The sequence below is a fragment of the Anopheles gambiae genome (genome assembly GCF_943734735.2).
Source record: "Anopheles gambiae chromosome X unlocalized genomic scaffold, idAnoGambNW_F1_1 X_unloc_33, whole genome shotgun sequence".
NCBI classification, from domain to species: domain Eukaryota; kingdom Metazoa; phylum Arthropoda; class Insecta; order Diptera; family Culicidae; genus Anopheles; species Anopheles gambiae.
In genome coordinates, this window is record NW_026902641.1 from 45,001 (window position 1) to 55,000 (window position 10,000).

The 10,000-nt window shown below is 49.3% G+C and overlaps 1 pseudogene; it reads right to left on the reverse strand.

Moving 5' to 3' along the window:
• Positions 1-7,046: 7,046 nt before the first annotated feature.
• LOC133394676 (large subunit ribosomal RNA) overlaps positions 7,047-10,000 on the reverse strand; it is an 8,146-nt pseudogene continuing 5,192 nt past the window's right edge.

Sequence of the window (10,000 nt, forward strand, 5' to 3'; positions counted from 1 at the left end):
ATGACGATTTTCATCGGGGAGGGGACGTATGACCCAAACGGGGGCTTATATGACCCACGGACACTGCAAACCATGCTCCTACGACTAAATAGAGGTTAAAACTACGATTTGGTGAAATCTTCATTTTTGACCTCGAAGCAAGGTACCTTCCCTATAGTAGGCAATGAGTAAATGATCATAATCCCAGGAGGGCAAAAAATGGGAACCCGAGAGGAAAGCGCTGTTGGCGCGCCTAAGCTAGTGGCCCGTAGAGTAAGAAGGGTACCCCCAACAAAGTTGTCGTTTGACGTTCTGGTTGCACTTTTTATCATCTAAAATCAGTTTTCTACACGTTTTGAGGGGTTTTAGCAAAAAAAAAAATTTCGACTACTCGAGCTCTCTGGCCCGTTCGGTGCACATTTTTGAAAAAAGCTAGGGAGCTGCCCCTAGGTTCGGGGTGTCACAAAATGTTGAAAAGTGGTCGAAAAACCACTATCCAGAATCGGATGTAGAATCGTTAGACGAACTTAAAATTGTTCTACGACACCCATCTGCGACGTTTAGTATTCGAGTTATGGCCCGTACCAGGTCTGACCGAGCAATTTTTGTTCCGCGCACTTTGTGCACCGTACACTTTGATGTTTGTATGAAAAAGTACCCTACCTAGGGACGCGTAGAGCAAATTTGTACCCCCGGGCATGTTGTCGATTGACATTCTGGTTGCACTTTTCATCATCTAGGGTGCGTTCCTGACACGTTTTGAGGGGTTTTAGCAAAAAAAAAATTTTCGACTACTCGAGCTCTCTGGCCCGTTCGGTGCACATTTTTGAAAAAAGCTAGGGAGCTGCCCCTAGGTTCGGGGTGTCACAAAATGTTGAAAAGTGGTCGAAAAACCACTATCCAGAATCGGATGTAGAATCATTAGACGAACTTAAAATTGTTCTACGACACCCATCTGCGACGTTTAGTATTCGAGTTATGGCCCGTCCTAGGTCTGACCGAGCAATTTTTGTTCCGCGCACTTTGTGCACCGTACACTTTGATGTTTGTATGAAAAAGTACCCTACCTAGGGACGCGTAGAGCAAATTTGTACCCCCGGGCATGTTGTCGGTTGACATTCTGGTTGCACTTTTCATCATCTAGGGTGCGTTCCTGACACGTTTTGAGGGGTTTTAGCAAAAAAAAAATTTTCGACTACTCGAGCTCTCTGGCCCGTTCGGTGCACATTTTTGAAAAAAGCTAGGGAGCTGCCCCTAGGTTCGGGGTGTCACAAAATGTTGAAAAGTGGTCGAAAAACCACTATCCAGAATCGGATGTAGAATCATTAGACGAACTTAAAATTGTTCTACGACACCCATCTGCGACGTTTAGTATTCGAGTTATGGCCCGTCCTAGGTCTGACCGAGCAATTTTTGTTCCGCGCACTTTGTGCACCGTACACGTTGATGTTTGTATGAAAAAGTACCCTACCTAGGGACGCGTATAGCAAATTTGTACCCCCGGGCATGTTGTCGATTGACATTCTGGTTGCACTTTTCATCATCTAGGGTGCGTTCCTGACACGTTTTGAGGGGTTTTAGCAAAAAAAAAAATTTTCGACTACTCGAGCTCTCTGGCCCGTTCGGTGCACATTTTTGAAAAAAGCTAGGGAGCTGCCCCTAGGTTCGGGGTGTCACAAAATGTTGAAAAGTGGTCGAAAAACCACTATCCAGAATCGGATGTAGAATCATTAGACGAATTTAAAATTGTTCTACGACACCCATCTGCGACGTTTAGTATTCGAGATATATAACACTTTGTAGGTCTGACCGAGCAATTTTTGTTCCGCGCACTTTGTGCACCGTACACGTTGATGTTTGTATGAAAAAGTACCCTACCTAGGGACGCGTATAGCAAATTTGTACCCCCGGGCATGTTGTCGATTGACATTCTGGTTGCACTTTTCATCATCTAGGGTGCGTTCCTGACACGTTTTGAGGGGTTTTAGCAAAAAAAAAAATTTTCGACTACTCGAGCTCTCTGGCCCGTTCGGTGCACATTTTTGAAAAAAGCTAGGGAGCTGCCCCTAGGTTCGGGGTGTCACAAAATGTTGAAAAGTGGTCGAAAAACCACTATCCAGAATCGGATGTAGAATCGTTAGACGAACTTAAAATTGTTCTACGACACCCATCTGCGACGTTTAGTATTCGAGTTATGGCCCGTCCTAGGTCTGACCGAGCAATTTTTGTTCCGCGCACTTTGTGCACCGTACACTTTGATGTTTGTATGAAAAAGTACCCTACCTAGGGACGCGTAGAGCAAATTTGTACCCCCGGGCATGTTGTCGGTTGACATTCTGGTTGCACTTTTCATCATCTAGGGTGCGTTCCTGACACGTTTTGAGGGGTTTTAGCAAAAAAAAAATTTTCGACTACTCGAGCTCTCTGGCCCGTTCGGTGCACATTTTTGAAAAAAGCTAGGGAGCTGCCCCTAGGTTCGGGGTGTCACAAAATGTTGAAAAGTGGTCGAAAAACCACTATCCAGAATCGGATGTAGAATCATTAGACGAACTTAAAATTGTTCTACGACACCCATCTGCGACGTTTAGTATTCGAGTTATGGCCCGTCCTAGGTCTGACCGAGCAATTTTTGTTCCGCGCACTTTGTGCACCGTACACGTTGATGTTTGTATGAAAAAGTACCCTACCTAGGGACGCGTAGAGCAAATTTGTACCCCCGGGCATGTTGTCGATTGACATTCTGGTTGCACTTTTCATCATCTAGGGTGCGTTCTTGACACGTTTTGAGGGGTTTTAGCAAAAAAAAAATTTTCGACTACTCGAGCTCTCTGGCCCGTTCGGTGCACATTTTTGAAAAAAGCTAGGGAGCTGCCCCTAGGTTCGGGGTGTCACAAAATGTTGAAAAGTGGTCGAAAAACCACTATCCAGAATCGGATGTAGAATCATTAGACGAACTTAAAATTGTTCTACGACACCCATCTGCGACGTTTAGTATTCGAGTTATGGCCCGTCCTAGGTCTGACCGAGCAATTTTTGTTCCGCGCACTTTGTGCACCGTACACGTTGATGTTTGTATGAAAAAGTACCCTACCTAGGGACGCGTATAGCAAATTTGTACCCCCGGGCATGTTGTCGATTGACATTCTGGTTGCACTTTTCATCATCTAGGGTGCGTTCCTGACACGTTTTGAGGGGTTTTAGCAAAAAAAAAAATTTTCGACTACTCGAGCTCTCTGGCCCGTTCGGTGCACATTTTTGAAAAAAGCTAGGGAGCTGCCCCTAGGTTCGGGGTGTCACAAAATGTTGAAAAGTGGTCGAAAAACCACTATCCAGAATCGGATGTAGAATCATTAGACGAATTTAAAATTGTTCTACGACACCCATCTGCGACGTTTAGTATTCGAGATATATAACACTTTGTAGGTCTGACCGAGCAATTTTTGTTCCGCGCACTTTGTGCACCGTACACGTTGATGTTTGTATGAAAAAGTACCCTACCTAGGGACGCGTATAGCAAATTTGTACCCCCGGGCATGTTGTCGATTGACATTCTGGTTGCACTTTTCATCATCTAGGGTGCGTTCCTGACACGTTTTGAGGGGTTTTAGCAAAAAAAAAAATTTTCGACTACTCGAGCTCTCTGGCCCGTTCGGTGCACATTTTTGAAAAAAGCTAGGGAGCTGCCCCTAGGTTCGGGGTGTCACAAAATGTTGAAAAGTGGTCGAAAAACCACTATCCAGAATCGGATGTAGAATCATTAGACGAACTTAAAATTGTTCTACGACACCCATCTGCGACGTTTAGTATTCGAGTTATGGCCCGTCCTAGGTCTGACCGAGCAATTTTTGTTCCGCGCACTTTGTGCACCGTACACTTTGATGTTTGTATGAAAAAGTACCCTACCTAGGGACGCGTAGAGCAAATTTGTACCCCCGGGCATGTTGTCGATTGACATTCTGGTTGCACTTTTCATCATCTAGGGTGCGTTCCTGACACGTTTTGAGGGGTTTTAGCAAAAAAAAAAATTTTCGACTACTCGAGCTCTCTGGCCCGTTCGGTGCACATTTTTGAAAAAAGCTAGGGAGCTGCCCCTAGGTTCGGGGTGTCACAAAATGTTGAAAAGTGGTCGAAAAACCACTATCCAGAATCGGATGTAGAATCATAAGACGAATTTAAAATTGTTCTACGACACCCATCTGCGACGTTTAGTATTCGAGATAGGGCACTTTGTAGGTCTGACCGAGCAATTTTTGTTCCGCGCACTTTGTGTTCATGGATGTCGATAAAGGTACAAGTTGCCGGTCGGGATAGCCGTGCACCAAAACTGTGTACCGATCAGGGAAAGTACAAGACGAAGGGTGCATCTCGAGCGTACGCGTTCATAGATGTCCATGTTGGTACACTTGCACCAAAATTGTGTACCAATCAGGGAAAGTACAACATGGAGGGCGCAGCCCGGGCGTACCCGATCATGGATGTCCATGTTGATACAATCTACGTGTACGTACCTAGTTTTTGTATCAAAAGTTGCATTAAAGTGCTTGTATGCTTAAAATGCTTATCTCAACCGGTCACCTTTTGGCCTGTCCTTTTATAACAGAAACCTAGAAAGATACTCGATATTTTTGTGTTTTTCCATTAGCCCGGGACGACGAAATGAGCTATGTGCACATCGTGCAGAAAACTGTCTTCGCCACGCATGTTTTTGTCTATCCACTCATATAATCACCCACATTTGTGTTCAACACGGACGGCGCAGCCCGAGCGAACGCGTTAATGTTTATGTTTGTACACACTGCTTGTACGATTCTAGGATTTGGTAATTGCGTCACAGTGCCCGACCGTCGCGGACACCATTCTTGGACAGAAGTCCTAGTACGTAGAGTACTTTCCCTAGGTATGTGCTCGTTCGTGACTATCGTTGCGTGCTTACGGACACGCTTGGGTATGTTTACCATACAAGGTTTACTAGGGAAACCTGGGAAGGACGCTTGCCCTCCCGTCGCGGACACCATTCTTGGAAAGAAGTCCTAGTACGTAGCGTTCCTTATTTTACTTGATCAGTTTGTAATGCATTCGCTTTGTTCCATCGACTTCTGCTACTGCTCACTAAGGGGTGTTCGTTTGCGATGTGTACGATAAGCAACTGTCTATCCTAACCAGCAGTTAATCAACACTTTTCACCCAAGTCATAGGAACATAGAGTACTTTTCCTAATCGGTACACAATTTTGGTGCACCTCTAACCTGGCCGGCACTTTATCGTTACGTTTTGTGCATAACCTAGGGACGTGGTGTAAGTTTCATGATTTTTATGTTTGATTCGGTTTATTATGATTGAAAACTACGCTACGTCCCAGAAATTTGAACTCGACTACTTCCTCCATGTGGCGCCAAAAGCTACTGGGCAACGCCTAGCTAATGCCCCATTTGTACTTCAATTTGCATAATCAATTTTGAAAAATACGCTAAGTCCCAGAAATCTGAACTCGAATACTTTTGCCACGTGGCGCAAAAAAGCTACTGAGAAACGCCTAGCCTTTTACCCATTTATAATTTAGTTTTCGTTATTAGTTTTTAACAATACGCAAAGTTCCAAGAATCTGAACTCGAATACTTTTTACATGTGCCGCCAAAAGCTACTGAGCAACGCCTAGGTTGATACATTTTTGGTACATGGAGTGTATGCATGCAGGATTACTGCCGTGCTGGACCGAAAAATCGAACTTGCTACTAGAACGTAAAGTAATTCCCCTAGATAGGTGCTTTTGCATACCTCTGATCGACCACCATGCAACACGCGTAGCGACACGCGTAGCTAGGCTTGCCCAACCAAATTTCCTACTATAGCACCAAATTGCACACTTTCAGGGGTATAATTTGGTACCGTGTACCGTGCATGGTACAAGTATCAGCAGCTCGTGCAATTTATTTTGCATCGTGTTGCGGTTGCTGGTGCGTCGGGATAGGAGTATTTCGAGACTTTCGCCAAGCGTTGGTGCCATTTGGGGGATAATTAATGTTCTAGCCACAATAAACGTGCCACATAATGCCAATAAGGAAAAAGCCGTTTTCTAGGGACTTCCAGTCAAAATGTTTGCCATCAGCGCTTTCCTGTCGAGTTCAGGATCTGGGACTTAGCGTTTTTTTTTCACGATCCAATCCAACGACCAGATCGTGAATAAACAATACATACAACAGTGCATCCCTTTAAAGTAGGAAAAAGCCGAATTCTAGGGAGCTCCAGTCCAAAAGGTTGTCATCAGCGCTCTCCTCTCGAGTTCAAGATTTGGGACTAAGCGTTTTTTTCGCGATCCAGCCAAAAGACCAGATCGTGAAATAAACAATTAATATAACTGTACTAGTACATCCCTTCAACTGAAGCAAGTGCACCATACATGACCCGTACGCCAATCATCCATGCACATGACACGTCAACTAAGTCAACACATGATACAACTTGGACAACTGACGGGTAAGTAGGTCATCTCGTACACGACGACACATCGACCAAACCAGGTCAACACGTCACATGCACAAGACATCCTACTACCAAGGCCGGCCACCTCGACACACGACGTGTTAACCGAACATGGTCAACAACACCATCAAGTGCAAGGCAACCGGCCCAAACGGATTAACTTATACAACTTGTAACGAGCAGGTGTGTAAGCTTACTGGTTTGGTCGGCACGTTTCTCACATCAAGACAATCAAGTCGAGAACGAGGCACGCCGACAAGCTCACTAGTGTTACGTGTTCCGCTCCATACCGTGTCAAGTCACTCGTCTGACACGGAAGTAGCCAGCTCTTGTCCACTAGTGTAAAGGAACGGTCTCCAGACCAAGTCAAGTCACTCGTCTGACAAGGAAAGAGCACGCACCAAGCTTCACCAGAGCACGGCACCACGGTCCCCAGACCAAGATGGTTCGTTGCGCCATCGAGGAAGGGGCACGCGATCCCTTGCTACACTCAACTAAGTACACTCTTGCTCTCACAAAAGTATCCCCTGTGTCGACGTGGTCCCCAGACCAAGACGAGCTTGCGCACATCGAGGAAGGGGCACACGGACAAACCACCAAGCATGGGTCGCCTGAGAGGATCGATGCGAACGCATCTCTACAACTCGCAGCTCCCAGCCTGAAGTCCCGTCGTTTGCGGGCGGTTGATAGGTGTCGAAACTAGGTATATCCACGTTGGGCAGAGCTCAAGCCAACGGCGTTCCCAGTTACGGTACTAACACGTGCAGCGAACTCCACTCGTTGCGGCCTAGGTATAGCGGGATGAGACGCCGGGCTGCAGACGCAGACTCCAACGGATCTCAGAGGGTTGTTAGGCCCGCTAGCTTCCGAACACCTAATGGGTTTGAGAAGCGCTATCAGCTCGGATTGGCTACGACCTTAGAGGCGTTCAGGCATAATCCAGCGGACGTAGCGTCATACCAAAGTCCGGTCGGACTAGTATTGAGCCAGTGGTCCGTACCTGTGGTTCCTCTCGTACTGCACAGGAATTCCGTTAAGATAGCGACTATAAGCACACACCAGTAGGGTAAAACTAACCTGTCTCACGACGGTCTAAACCCAGCTCACGTTCCCTTGAAAGGGTGAACAATCCTACGCTTGGTGAATTTTGCTTCACAATGATAGGAAGAGCCGACATCGAAGGATCAAAAAGCCACGTCGCTATGAACGCTTGGCGGCCACAAGCCAGTTATCCCTGTGAAGAGGCAACGACTGGTGTTGCTGCCGAAGCAGGGGAAGCCTCCGGGAGAGAGCAGCTCGTACCGACCCCTCTGCATGCTCGACGCACTGGGGAAGGTACTTGAGCGCCTCATCCTGAATCGCCTCAATGAACATCTCGAGGAGCCGTCTTCACCCCGACTGTCGGACCGGCAGTTCGGATTTCGTCGAGGGCGGTCGACAGTGAGCGCCATCCAGCGGGTTGTTGAGGCCGGCCGTACCGCCATGTCGTTCCGGCGAACGAACGGCCGGGATAACCGTTTCTTGCTTGTGGTGGCGTTGGACGTGAAGAACGCGTTCAACACGGCCAGCTGGCAATCCATTGCCAGCGCCCTTCAGGCAAAAGGTGTTCCCGTCGGCCTCCAACGGATGCTTCGAAGCTACTTCGAGGATCGTGTGCTGTACTTTGACACGAGCGAAGGCCCCGCCGTACGGCATGTAACCGCCGGTGTTCCACAGGGGTCCATCCTGGGCCCAACTCTGTGGAACATCATGTATGACGGGGTGCTGGATGTGCCGCTACCTCCCGACGTCGAAGTCATCGGATACGCGGACGATCTGGCGCTGTTGGTACCTGCTACCACCACGGACGAGGTTCGCGCGAGAGCAGAGGAGGCCGTTGACCAGGTCCAACGTTGGATGCAACAGCACGGTCTGGAGCTGGCCCCAGCCAAGACTGAAGCCGTCCTGATCTCAAGCAAGAAGACTCCGCCGCAGGTGACATTTCGCGTCGGTGACGTGGAAGTCCAGTCTTCTAGGAGCATCAGGTACTTGGGCGTGCAGCTCCAAGATCACCTGAAATGGCGAGATCACGTCACGAAAGTCTCCGAAAAGGCGTCGCGCGTGGTGGCAGCTGTAACGCGCCTCATGCAAAACCACAGCGGCCCCAGGACGGCCAAGTCAAGGCTGCTGGCGTATGTGGCAGAATCGGTGTTGCGGTATGCTGCTCCCGTCTGGGCTGAGGCAACTCAGGTGCGAGAGTGCCGACGGATGCTGCAACGAGTTCAGCGAAAAGCAGCCATCAGGGTGGCACGGGCATTCCGTACCGTCAGGTATGAGACGGCCACCCTACTCGCTGGACTCGTACCGATATGCCACCTCATCAACGAGGATGCTCGGGTTCACCAACAACTCCTTGCTCCAGACCGTGCTGCAACGAGGGAGGACATCCGGGCGACGGAGCGGCAGAACACCATCGACTGCTGGCAGGAGGAATGGGATGCCGACGCACTGCAACAGGATGCTAGCCGGCACACGCGGTGGACGCACCGTGTAATTCCATCGGTCGGCGACTGGCAGTCTAGGAAACATGGAGATATGACTTTCCATCTGGCACAGGTTTTGTCCGGACACGGATTTTTCCGTGACTACTTGTGCCACAATGGATTCACGTCGTCCCCAGACTGCCAGTTGTGCGTCGGCGTCCCAGAGACGGCGGAGCACGCCTTCTTCGAGTGCCCACGCTTTGCGGCAGTTCGACAGGAGCTACTCGGCGAGGGAGGTCCGGACCCTGTCTGTCCGGACACCCTCCAGCGGCACTTGTTGCGCGACGCCGATAGCTGGAGTCGTATTTGCGAAGCCGCGAAGCGAATAACGGCCCAACTGCAGCGAGCGTGGGACGAGGAGCGGGCAGCATTGGCTGTTAACGTCATCGAGCGTCAGGACGAAGACGCAGCAGAGCTGGAGGCCCAACGCGCGGAAGTGCGGCGGGCCCGTAACGAGCGACGCAACGCCAACCGGCGAGCAGCAACAGCACGCCGGCGGGAAGAACGTCGAGCTGGACTTCCCCCAACCCCACCAGCTTCACCACGGACCGCTCAGCGACGTGCAGCGCTTCGTGAGCGTCAAGCGCGGTTCAGGGAGAGGAGACGAAACCGTCGTCTTCTCGGGATGTCCGGCCAGGCGATAAACAATGACGATGACGGCCGAGAACGCGCGGATTTAGCAGCCGGACCATCTGGTATGCGCAACCGCGCAATCGACGAGGAAAACGAGGCCACGGACGGTGGCCTGAACGCCGCGGAAGAAGCCGCCGTGGTCGAGGCAGAAGTTGCCTCCCGCTAGGCGTGGTATGCACGTAAAAACAGCGACGCATCGAGCGTGAAAAAGCGCCCTATTTAGGGGAATGAGTGAATTTTTCGGTTGAATTTAGAAATAGAAATAAAACATGGAAGGTGCTTTTCGCACGGACAAAAGGTTGGCCATTAAGCCATGAAACCCCCTGCAGGGTAAGCCCTCGCGGGTAAAATGTAGGGGAGCGGGAGGGTTTAATTTTGAAACAAAA